General features: G+C 44.0%; 1 pseudogene across 1 annotated transcript; it reads left to right on the top strand.

The window, feature by feature from the left end:
• The first annotated feature begins 336 nt into the window (after positions 1–336).
• Positions 337–7,045, top strand: LOC311119382 (amino acid transporter heavy chain SLC3A2-like; annotated as a pseudogene). The gene is made up of 10 exons: positions 337–561; positions 893–1,083; positions 2,252–2,425; positions 2,640–2,731; positions 2,999–3,138; positions 5,003–5,107; positions 5,309–5,446; positions 5,547–5,648; positions 5,920–6,076; positions 6,250–7,045. The product of its transcript is annotated as an amino acid transporter heavy chain SLC3A2-like (transcript).
• The last annotated feature ends 4,025 nt before the right edge of the window (positions 7,046–11,070 follow it).

Raw genomic sequence — 11,070 nt, 5'->3', positions numbered from 1 at the left:
GAATGTTGGTTTCTGCGCGATTATCGTCAACTGATTAGCTAGCTGGTTCATTGCCTAACTAACTAACGGTAGCTAGTTTGTTTAGTTAACAAAAGATACATAACGACGATATAATAATTATTTGGATTGACTAGACTACTTTTCACAATAGCCCCACAACAGGAAAGGAAAACTGCCTTATAGATGTCGGGAAAAACCTCTTCAAAAATGGAAACGTGTGACTTTTTAACGTCTTAAGTTAAGAGCCCAGTCGCTGTTTGTCGAAGAGGTGATCCTTCATTCGGAGGATAGGCTAACGTTTCCATTTAATTGAAGGTGAACTTGACACTGTTGTCTTTTCTACAGACAAAAAAACAAAATCGTGCCGAAGATGAGTAAGGACACCGAGATCGATATGAAGGATGTTGAGTTGAGCGAATTAGACCAGGAGAAACTACCGATGGCCGGCGACGGACCGGGGGCTGAGAAGAACGGGAGCGTGAAGCTGAAGGTACCGGATGAGGATGTCAAGTTTACCGGGATGTTGAAAGAAGAGCTCATGAAAGTTTCTGGCACACCAGGGTAAATTAAGAGATGGTTGTTGTTGGCTTATACTTTTTTTTTTTAAACTGTATTGCTAGCTAAATTAAACGTAAAGTTGCTATAAATCAATTCGAATTACTGAATCTACAATGTAGCTATGTATATTCTACAATTGAAACTTATTTCACTCGGTTGCTGGTTCGAATAACCGAGTAGACAAGGTGAAATATCTGTCGCTGTGCCCTTGACCAAAGCACTTAACCATAATTTGCTACAGGGGCGTTATACTACTATGGCTGTAAAACAACACATTTCACTGAACCTATCCGGTCTCTGTGACAACATTTATGTATTTATTTCTCCCCTCCAGGTGGGTGAGGACTCGCTGGGTTCTCCTGGTGCTGTTCTGGCTCGGCTGGGTGGGGATGCTGGCTGGAGCCATAGTGATCATCGTCCAGGCCCCCAGGTGTAAACCCCAACCTGAGATGAACTGGTGGAATCAGGGTCCTCTCTATCAGATATCTGACCTGGGCGCCTTCAACCACGACAAGGGAATCAAAGGTGAGGGTATTGATGAGGAGATGGGACACAATTAGCTTCAGGAATATCTACTAAGATAAAACAGGATATCATACACAGCATTATGGGTAATGTAGTAGATCATACTGGTGGAACCAGGGTCCTCTATACAGACACACAGACGTCCCCCTGCCCCATTATGTAGTAGGATACCGTTACATTTAAAGAACATCTTATTAGCGTCTGCCATGAGAAAGGAGAACCCTTGATTTGAAGGAAGTGAATCTAGGTTGAGTGAGTTGTCAGGCTTGTGGTTAAATGAGGCAGTCAGTCAGAGTGTCTTGTGACTCTCAGCTGCCTGTCCTCCAGCCTACTAACTGCTGACTTCGCTAACCGCTATCTGACTCAAACTAGAGTTCATGGTAGAACCCCCCCCCCCCGAAAAACGTCATTTTCTGTTAAAAAAAACAAAAACAAAAAACAGACTTGTCATAATTTCAGTTTCAAAAGTTCGCTTGTTCGAATCCGCGAGCTGACTAGGTGAAAAATCTGTCTGTGCCCCTGAGCAAGGCACTTAACCCTAATTGCTCCTGTAAGTCGCTCTGGATAAGAGCGTCTGATAAATTGTCAACAAATGTGAGTCTTTTGTAAGTTGATTGTAGGACACGAGGGCCCATTTCTATCTCTTTCAGTTTTCACGTGCCGTTTTGGCTAACAGTAAACTGATTCTAGACCCTTTTTCCCGTTAAAACACCTGACTGGCCTTGTTTTCCCTTCACACACCGGGACTGAAGGAAAGATTCACACACACTTGCTCTGAGTCAGTACCTGCTCACTGAAGCACACTACTCCTCTTTTCTATCTGTTCTCTTCCTCCTTTCTTATCACCTCTCACCCCCCTTTCCACTGTCCCCTCTCCTCTTCCACTGTCCCCTCTCCTCTTACACTGTCCCCTCCCCTCTTACACTGTCCCCTCCCCTCTTACACTGTCCCCTCCCCTTTCCACTGTCCCCTCCCCTGTCCTTTCCCCTGTCCCCTCCCCTTTCTCCTGTCCCCTCCCCTTTCCACTGGCCCCTCCCCTTTCCACTGGCCCCTCCCCCCATCCTATCACCTTCTGACCTGTACATGGTTGTGGTGAAGGGCCTTGTCTGTGCAGAAGGATTCACTTCTATCTCTCCCTTTCTCTCTCTCTCCTCCCCCCTCTCTCCAGGTGTAGTGGAAGTATTAGACAGTCTGAACCAGTTGAAGGTGAAGGGCCTGGTTCTGGGGCCTCTCCACACTGTGCTGCAGGACCAGGCAGACACACTAGACCTGGTCTCCATGGACCCTCGGGTAGGAACTGACCAGGACCTGCTGGCTCTGCTGGACAAGGCCCACAAGAAGGGTGAGTGACTGGGACACAAACCTGCTCTGCACAAGGTGTGGTTGTTTGAGCTGCCGGTCTCTGATCTGAGGCCTGGCTGTTTGTCCTATTCAGCTGACAACAGTAAATATTATAGTGTAATAATGAATCTTGGGTTTTTATAAACCCTTAAAATACCTGAGCTCCCAATAATGATCTCTCTCCTGACTGCAGCACTTTTATTTCTGTCTGTCAGGTATCTCGGTGGTGTTGAACCTGACCCCTAACCCTGGAGCTGACCCCTGGTTCAGTCCTGACCGCCTGCCTGAAGTACTGGACAATCTGCGTGTGAGAGAAAGTGATCTGTGCCATTTTGAATACCCTTCTTAAGGTCTTCTCTCTGTCCTCCAGTGTGCCTCTCTGTTTAAATGAATACCCTTCATAATGTCTTCTCTCTGTCCTCCAGTGTGCCTCTCTGTTTAAATGAATACCCTTCATAATGTCTTCTCTCACTCTGTGTGACTGGTCTGTTAGTCTATTAACCACCCTACTCTAATGGCTGAGGCAACTCTGTATGTGAAATGTGTCTCATACAATTATTCATTAATTCTCCAGTCTGCTGCTAAACACTGGCTGGGTATGGGTGTAGATGGCGTGCAGGTGTCCGGCCTCGCTGCTGCCAGCTCCTCTCCTGATTGGTACAAGGTCCAGGGCGTCTTCCAGGGCAACAGGACAGAACAAGTTGTGAAGAAGAGGTAACTTTAGGTCAGACAGGAAATAGATGTCAACAGGACAGAACAAAGTTGTGAAGAAGAGGTAACTTTAGGTCAGACAGGAAATAGATGTCAACAGGACAGAACAAAGATGTGAAGAAGAGGTAACTTTAGGTCAAACAGGAAATAGATGTCAACAGGACAGAACAAAGATGTGAAGAAGAGGTAACTTTAGGTCAAACAGGAAATAGATGTCAACAGGACAGAACAAAGTTGTGAAGAAGAGGTAACTTTAGGTCAGACAGGAAATAGATGTCAACAGGACAGAACAAAGATGTGAAGAAGAGGTAACTTTAGGTCAAACAGGAAATAGATGTCAACAGGACAGAACAAAGTTGTGAAGAAGAGGTAACTTTAGGTCAGACAGGAAATAGATGTCAACAGGACAGAACAAAGATGTGAAGAAGAGGTAACTTTAGGTCAAACAGGAAATAGATGTCAACAGGACAGAACAAAGATGTGAAGAAGAGGTAACTTTAGGTCAAACAGGAAATAGATGTCAACAGGACAGAACAAAGATGTGAAGAAGAGGTAACTTTAGGTCAAACAGGAAATAGATGTCAACAGGACAGAACAAAGATGTGAAGAAGAGGTAACTTTAGGTCAAACAGGAAATAGATGTCAACAGGACAGAACAAAGATGTGAAGAAGAGGTAACTTTAGGTCAAACAGGAAATAGATGTCAAAAGCGTAACTGGAGGTCAAACACGGAAAAGTTGCAGCGAGTGTATAAAGGCTCTTTTCAAACCAGACAAACAGATGCGTAAAAAACACAGCTACTCATCATGGGCATTGGTTTAAAGCCACCTTAACACAGACAAGCCACCCTAACACAGACAAGCCACCCTAACACAGACAAGCCGCCCTAACACAGACAAGCCGCCCTAACACAGACAAGCCGCCCTAACACAGACAAGCCGCCCTAACACAGACAAGCCACCCTAACACAGACAAGCCACCCTAACACAGACAAGCCACCCTAACACAGACAAGCCGCCCTAACACAGACAAGCCACCCTAACACAGACAAGCCACCCTAACACAGACAAGCCGCCCTAACACAGACAAGCCGCCCTAACACAGACAAGCCGCCCTAACACAGACAAGCCACCCTAACACAGACAAGCCGCCCTAACACAGACAAGCCGCCCTAACACAGACAAGCCACCCTAACACAGACAAGCCACCCTAACACAGACACTGTGAGTAGGTAGCTGCCGGGAGGCTGCAAGGCTTACGGCTGCATCTCAATAGTCTATAAAGTACTTTTCCTCTCCTTGACTCATCTGCTCTGATGGTCAGAACCTGGCTTTAATGCCTGGGTCGTGGCTCAGTTGACACGTTGTTTTGATCAGTGTAGTCGGAAATCAGAAGGCTTTAGTTGGATCAGGGCTCAATAAAGTCTGGGGAACCCAGGGAAAGGGGGAAACGCATGCAGTGTGTCTGGCTAATACAGAGTAGTGCCCTCCCTTGGCCAGTTAGGGGTACTGTGGGAGTCGGGTCTGTTCATGAAGCGTCTGAGTAGTAGTGCTGATCCAGGAGCAGGTCCCTCCTGTCATGTGATCTTATTATGATCATGTGATCTTATTATGATCCTAGATCGGCACTCCGACTCTTGACTCTTTGGGCCGGTTTGCTGGACACAGATTGAGCTTAGTCCTGTACTAAAATGTACTTTCACTAGAGATTGTCCATTGAGAGTAATATTGAACATGTTCTAAACTCCTCCTCTTCCTCCAGAGCTCTGATAGGAGTGGTAGATGGTCTGTTCTAAACTCCTCCTCTTCCTCCAGAGCTCTGATAGGAGTGGTAGATGGTCTGTTCTAAACTCCTCCTCTTCCTCCAGAGCTCTGATAAGAGTGGTAGATGGTCTGGACTCCTCTGCTGTCTCTCAACTCCTCTGGTGTGGACCTGCTGTTGTCCGATGTCCTCACGACCCCTGGAGACTCAGGTAAACACTGACGAAGAAGACCAGGAAGAGGAGGAGGATGATTTGCTAAAATGGCCCTACACACACACACACACACACACATCTGAATTACCAAGCTAACCATAATGATATGACGAAAGACAATATGAAAAGACACACACTCCTCAACACATGTACCAAAATCTTAAACCTCAACATAAACCTAACCATCTCATCCTCCAGGTATCCAGAGAGCCCATGTCCATCCAGGATCTGATCTCTACCCAGAAACAGAGCTCTCTAGCCTGGGGACTAGGAGGGACCAGGGGGAACCACCTGGCTAGCGTGGTGGAGAAACCAGAGCTGGTGCGGCTCTACCAGGTACAGGAAATCCTTCCTGCAAGCGTGAAGGTGTACTTGCGGATGATTGACACAATCAATTTCCCCTGGATGGGTAATCAAGTATTTATTCTCATCCCAGCTACTGCTGTTCACTCTGCCTTGGAACTCCTGTCTTCATCTATGGAGATGAGATGGGGATAGTTGGCTCCACACTGAGGCTGCTACTGAAGGAGCTGCCAAGGTACAGACTGGTTATACTGCTCTCTGGTACTATACGTGTTGTTTTATTCAAATTTTGTCAAATGTTTTAACTGAGAAGTTTGGCTAGTAAAAAAAACTGAAATTCTAATGCACTACCAAGGTTTTCCAGCACACAGCTTTGACCTACTACAGTAGCTATGTTGGTCTAGTGGACTTCAGTCAACATGTATCCACCAAAGGGCAGATTAGGATTCAAACCCTCCAACAGCCAATTTATATCACCCAGTATTGTTGGTCTCTCTCCTCTCCAGGCCCAGAAGACTCATCGTCTGACCTGTCGTTCGTGGTTTAAGACCCTCTCTGACCTGAGGGGTGAAGAACGTTCCCTCCTTCACGGGGACTACTTCCCCCTCCACACCTCCTCCTCATCCCTCATCACCACCCTATCCATGGTCCTCAACGACCCAGGTATTTTTTTATTTCATTTGAATATCCTTGTTTTTTCCAATATATTTTATATTTTCCGAATGAGACGTTAGTGTGTCGTGAAAATCAATAAAAGCTCACAGAAACAACATGATTAAAAACATCGTCAAGCTATACGTTACAATACTGACAGGATTCCCTCCTCCTCTTCCCAGACCTGGGTCTCCCGGAGCGGGCTAAAGTCAAGATGAGTACAGACCCTGAGAGCCTGGCCGCAGACAGCTCTGTCTCGCTGGATGAACTGCTGCTGGGACCAGGGACAGGCTGTTCTGCTGACCTTCCCCTTCGCTTAGGAGGACACCAGGACTAGAACAGGCCAGAATAAGAAACGGATAAACTGAACTTTTAGACCGCGAGCAGAGGGAGAATGCAGTAAGGATGTTTTTAGACCACAGACATCTAGCAGAAGCAGTACGAACAGAAGTTTTAGCCGGTGCAACAAAACAAAAAAAAAAAAGGTGATAAGATCTGATCAAAATGTTTTTGTTTGCCATTGTTTAGAAAAACTGTTTAAAAGGAACTTTTTAGTTCTGTTATTTATGAAACGTTGGAGTTTGAATTTGAATGTGAAAACGGTTGATTTTTGAATAATCGGCGTTCCAGTGAATATAACTGTCATTGTGTTGGAGAAAGCTACGGACTACAGCTTGAAGTTGTTCTGACTCAAAGTTGAACCGAGTTAAATAAATGTCCTGTGTAATATTGCCTGTTGACAAACATCGACTCTGTTTCTGTCGCTCTCCCTCTACACAGAATTTATTAGATTTATTTGACTATTGTTATTTTTACTGCTGCTCTTTAATTATTTGTTACTTTTTATTTTTTTATTTTTTATTTTTAGGGTATTCTTTCTTGAAACTGCATTGTTGGTTAAGGGCTTGTAAGAAAGCGTTTCACTGTAAGGTCTACACCTGTTTTATTCGGCGAATGTGACAAATAAAATGTGATTTGAATAAAGTGTGTTTCATATGCGTTTGCCTTGTTCTGTGTGTGTGAGACGTTGGCCAAATGCCACACGCTTGCCGTTAAGCCTTGCAGGCACAGGAGCGTTACAGGTGTGATTAAGTATGTCAGAAAGAGAAAGGATCTCATGACCCTATTAAATCCCCCCCCCCTTGACACAGGTGACTACCCACAGCCAAGATGGTTGTTAGTTACCACTGTAAGGATTTGAGTGTTCAGTCTCCTGCAGTGGTGTAAAGTACTTATTTAAAAACATATTTTGGGGGGTATCTGTACTTTACTATTTACATTTTTGACCAATTTTACTTCACTACGTTCCTGAAGAAAATAATGTACTTTTTACTCCATACATTTCCCCTGACACCCAAAAGTACTCGTTACATTTCGACTGTGCCCCCGGCTTGCCATAAATTAAAAACAAGAAAATGGTGCTGTCTGGTTTGCCTAATGTAAGGAATGTGAACTGATTTACGCTTTTTACTTTTGACACTTGAGTAAAAGTATTTGATTTTACATTTACTTAAGTAGTATTTTACCGTGAGACACTTTTACTTCATTCATTTTCTATTCAGGAATCTTTACTCTTACTCATTTATGACAGTTTGGGGGTATTTTTTTTGTGCGCTATGTCAAGTCGAATGTGTTTCATGCAGTAGTGTGTGTGTGTGTTCAGTGCTGGCGCATGTAGTGACGAGAACTTTCCCAAAACCACACGTAGGCAAAGGTTGATGTAACAATGGTAAGACGATGACTAAGAGAACTACTGATACATTGCATATGCCTCGCTATCTTGGCCACATGAGTCTGAATGGATCCTACAGCAGCTTCGGGAAATCTAAACTAGAATGTGCTGCAAGAAGGTATTGCATCTAGAGATGTAAGGTTATATGTGGATGGTACATGCGATGGAGAGTTGTGGTCGAGTGGGACTCCGGCAAATAGTATAACACATTTTGGTTAATGAGCCATTTTTGTACATTTTTCTCAGCTTTTTATTTTCTTTATGTTGGCGAGAACATTTCATTTCATTTTATCATCGGGCTGCCGAACCCAAAGTTGCTCCTAAATCCATTGATTTGCTGCTGTAAACTCATGAACTTGCTGCGTTTCTTCAAATGGTGAAGTTGACCTTTGACACGTTATTTGATGACTACTAGTCTACGCCCCAAATATCATTGACTCTTTATTATATTGTAATGGCCACACACATCTTAAACCATATTTCATATTTTTTTTGCATTGTACACATGTAGAAAACGTACTACATTGATATTGATTACTGCGTTGTTGGGTTTGGAGCTGGAAAGAAAGGCATTTCACTGTACTTGTGCACGTGACATAACTTGATACTTGAAACGGGCTTTTACACGCAGTAGCATGTGTGTGTGTTCAGTCACGTAGATTCAGTCGTGTGTGTGTGTGTGTGTTCAGTCACGTAGATTCAGTCGTGTGTGTGTGTGTTCAGTCACGTAGATTCAGTCGTGTGTGTGTGTGTTCAGTCACGTAGATTCAGTCGTGTGTGTGTTCAGTCACGTAGATTCAGTCGTGTGTGTGTGTGTGTTCAGTCACGTAGATTCAGTCGTGTGTGTGTGTGTTCAGTCACGTAGATTCAGTCGTGTGTGTGTGTGTGTGTTCAGTCACGTAGATTCAGTCGTGTGTGTGTGTGTGTTCAGTCACGTAGATTCAGTCGTGTGTGTGTGTGTTCAGTCACGTAGATTCAGTCGTGTGTGTGTGTGTGTTCAGTCACATAGATTCAGTCGTGTGTGTGTGTGTGTTCAGTCACGTAGATTCAGTCGTGTGTGTGTGTGTGTTCAGTCACGTAGATTCAGTCATGTGTGTGTGTGTGTGTGTTCAGTCACATAGATTCAGTCGTGTGTGTGTGTGTGTGTTCAGTCACGTAGATTCAGTCGTGTGTGTGTGTGTGTGTTCAGTCACGTAGATTCAGTCGTGTGTGTGTGTGTTCAGTCACGTAGATTCAGTCGTGTGTGTGTGTGTGTGTTCAGTCACGTAGATTCAGTCGTGTGTGTGTGTGTGTTCAGTCACGTAGATTCAGTCGTGTGTGTGTGTGTGTTCAGTCACATAGATTCAGTCGTGTGTGTGTGTGTGTGTTCAGTCACGTAGATTCAGTCGTGTGTGTGTGTGTGTTCAGTCACGTAGATTCAGTCGTGTGTGTGTGTGTGTTCAGTCACATAGATTCAGTCGTGTGTGTGTGTGTGTTCAGTCACGTAGATTCAGTCGTGTGTGTGTGTGTGTGTTCAGTGCTGGCACATGTAGTGCTATGTGTGTGAGAAATGTCCCAAAGCCACACTTAGGCAAAGGCCCGTCAACCTGTGGTCTATGTTACCGTCGACAACCCCAATTTACCACGGTTACCAGGATTAGGGTTACCCCCTAAATGACTTTACATCCAATCTATTCATTATCATATAAATTAATTAATGATGAACTTCAATCATGTGATGGGTTTAAAAAAAAAAGAAATTAAAAAAATCCATTCCTATCTTGTCTTGAAGACTTTTGATAACCTAAATTATGTAATATTGTTCAGAATTTTACAATTATTTTAATCTTCATCATAATGATAATGCTGTGAGGTTGGGGAATTCTTTTGTGGGCTATATCTTATTCATTGTAATTCAACCTCTATCTATCTAGACACTTGAAACCCTCTTTAAGAAATACCTGGAATAGTATAACAGTAATCCTTCTACCCATATTTTCTTATTGTTTTTTGCAATAATAATAATAATAAGAAAAAGTTGTGTGTAGTTCCAGTAGTTAGCTACATGGCTAAATTAGCTGCTGAAAACACTACCAAGATCTGAATTTAGTTCAGCTACCATCAAGCCACTGCAAAATGTAGTTAACTTACTAGTTAAACTACATGTAGTTCACTACTCCCCAACATGGTTGAAATCGATAGTCTTAGATTTGACAAAGGTGCTCTGGAAATCAGCCTAAAATGTACAAATGGCCGTCTCTGTGTCCCTTTCAGTGAAGGTGACCTTGGGGGCCTCTACTGTCTCTTCTTAGGCCCTAGAGCAAGGCACTTGCAATGCCAAGGGTCGAGGGTTTGATTGCCACTCAGGCACCCCACAGGAAGCTGCTGAGGGGGGAGGACGGCTCATAATAATGACCGGAACGGAGCGAATGGAATGGAATGGAATGGAATGGAACACCTGGAAACCAATGTCTTTGGTACATTTTAGTCATTTAGCAGACACTCTTATCCAGAGTGACTTACAGTTAGTGAGTGCATGCATTATTATTTTTTTAATACTGGCCCCCTGTGGGAATCAAACCCACAACCCTGGCGTTGCAAACACCGTGCTCTACCAACTAAGCTACATCCCTGCCAGCCATTCCCTCCCCTACCCTGGACCAATTGTGCGCCATCCCATGGGTCTCCCGGTCGCGGCCAGCTACGGCAGAGCCTGGATTTGAACCAGGATCTCTAGTGGCACAGCGATGCAGTGCCTTAGACCACTGCGCCACTCGGCAGACCTGGTACCAGTCCACCTATTTTCCGCTCCAGCCATCACCACGACCCCGTCCTCCCCAATTAAGGTACCACCAACCCCCTGTGGTATGCACGCATGACAAGTCGGGATAAAATGCCATATACTTTAAACTTTAAAACCATTAACATATCAACTTTAAATCCATTAATATACAACTTTTAAAGATGCACTATGCAGAAATCACTCCGCCATTTCCTGGTTGCTCAAATTCTAATAGTTCGCCTAATTTCAAAAAAGTATAGTGTAGAGAATCATTGTACCATTTTCATAACCAAAAATATGCGATTTTCAACTGTTTGAAGCTTGTGTACAAAACCGAAAGTAAAAGATGCAAAAACTAAACTTAAGAACGGGAAGCATAGAAATAGCGCACATAGAACAGATCTACAACGAGAATGACAGATCTATAACTCACTTTTCTATGTGGATTTGGTCGGGTCGGCCAAAAATGTACATGTTGCAGCTTTAAGTATTTTGTCTCTATGACTGCTG

Source organism: Coregonus lavaretus, assembly GCF_964263955.1.
Source record: "Coregonus lavaretus genome assembly, contig: HAP1_SCAFFOLD_2974, whole genome shotgun sequence".
NCBI classification, from domain to species: Eukaryota; Metazoa; Chordata; class Actinopteri; order Salmoniformes; family Salmonidae; genus Coregonus; species Coregonus lavaretus.
The sequence above is the reverse complement of the archived record's forward strand: the minus strand, read 5'-3'. Positions and strand labels throughout refer to the sequence as shown.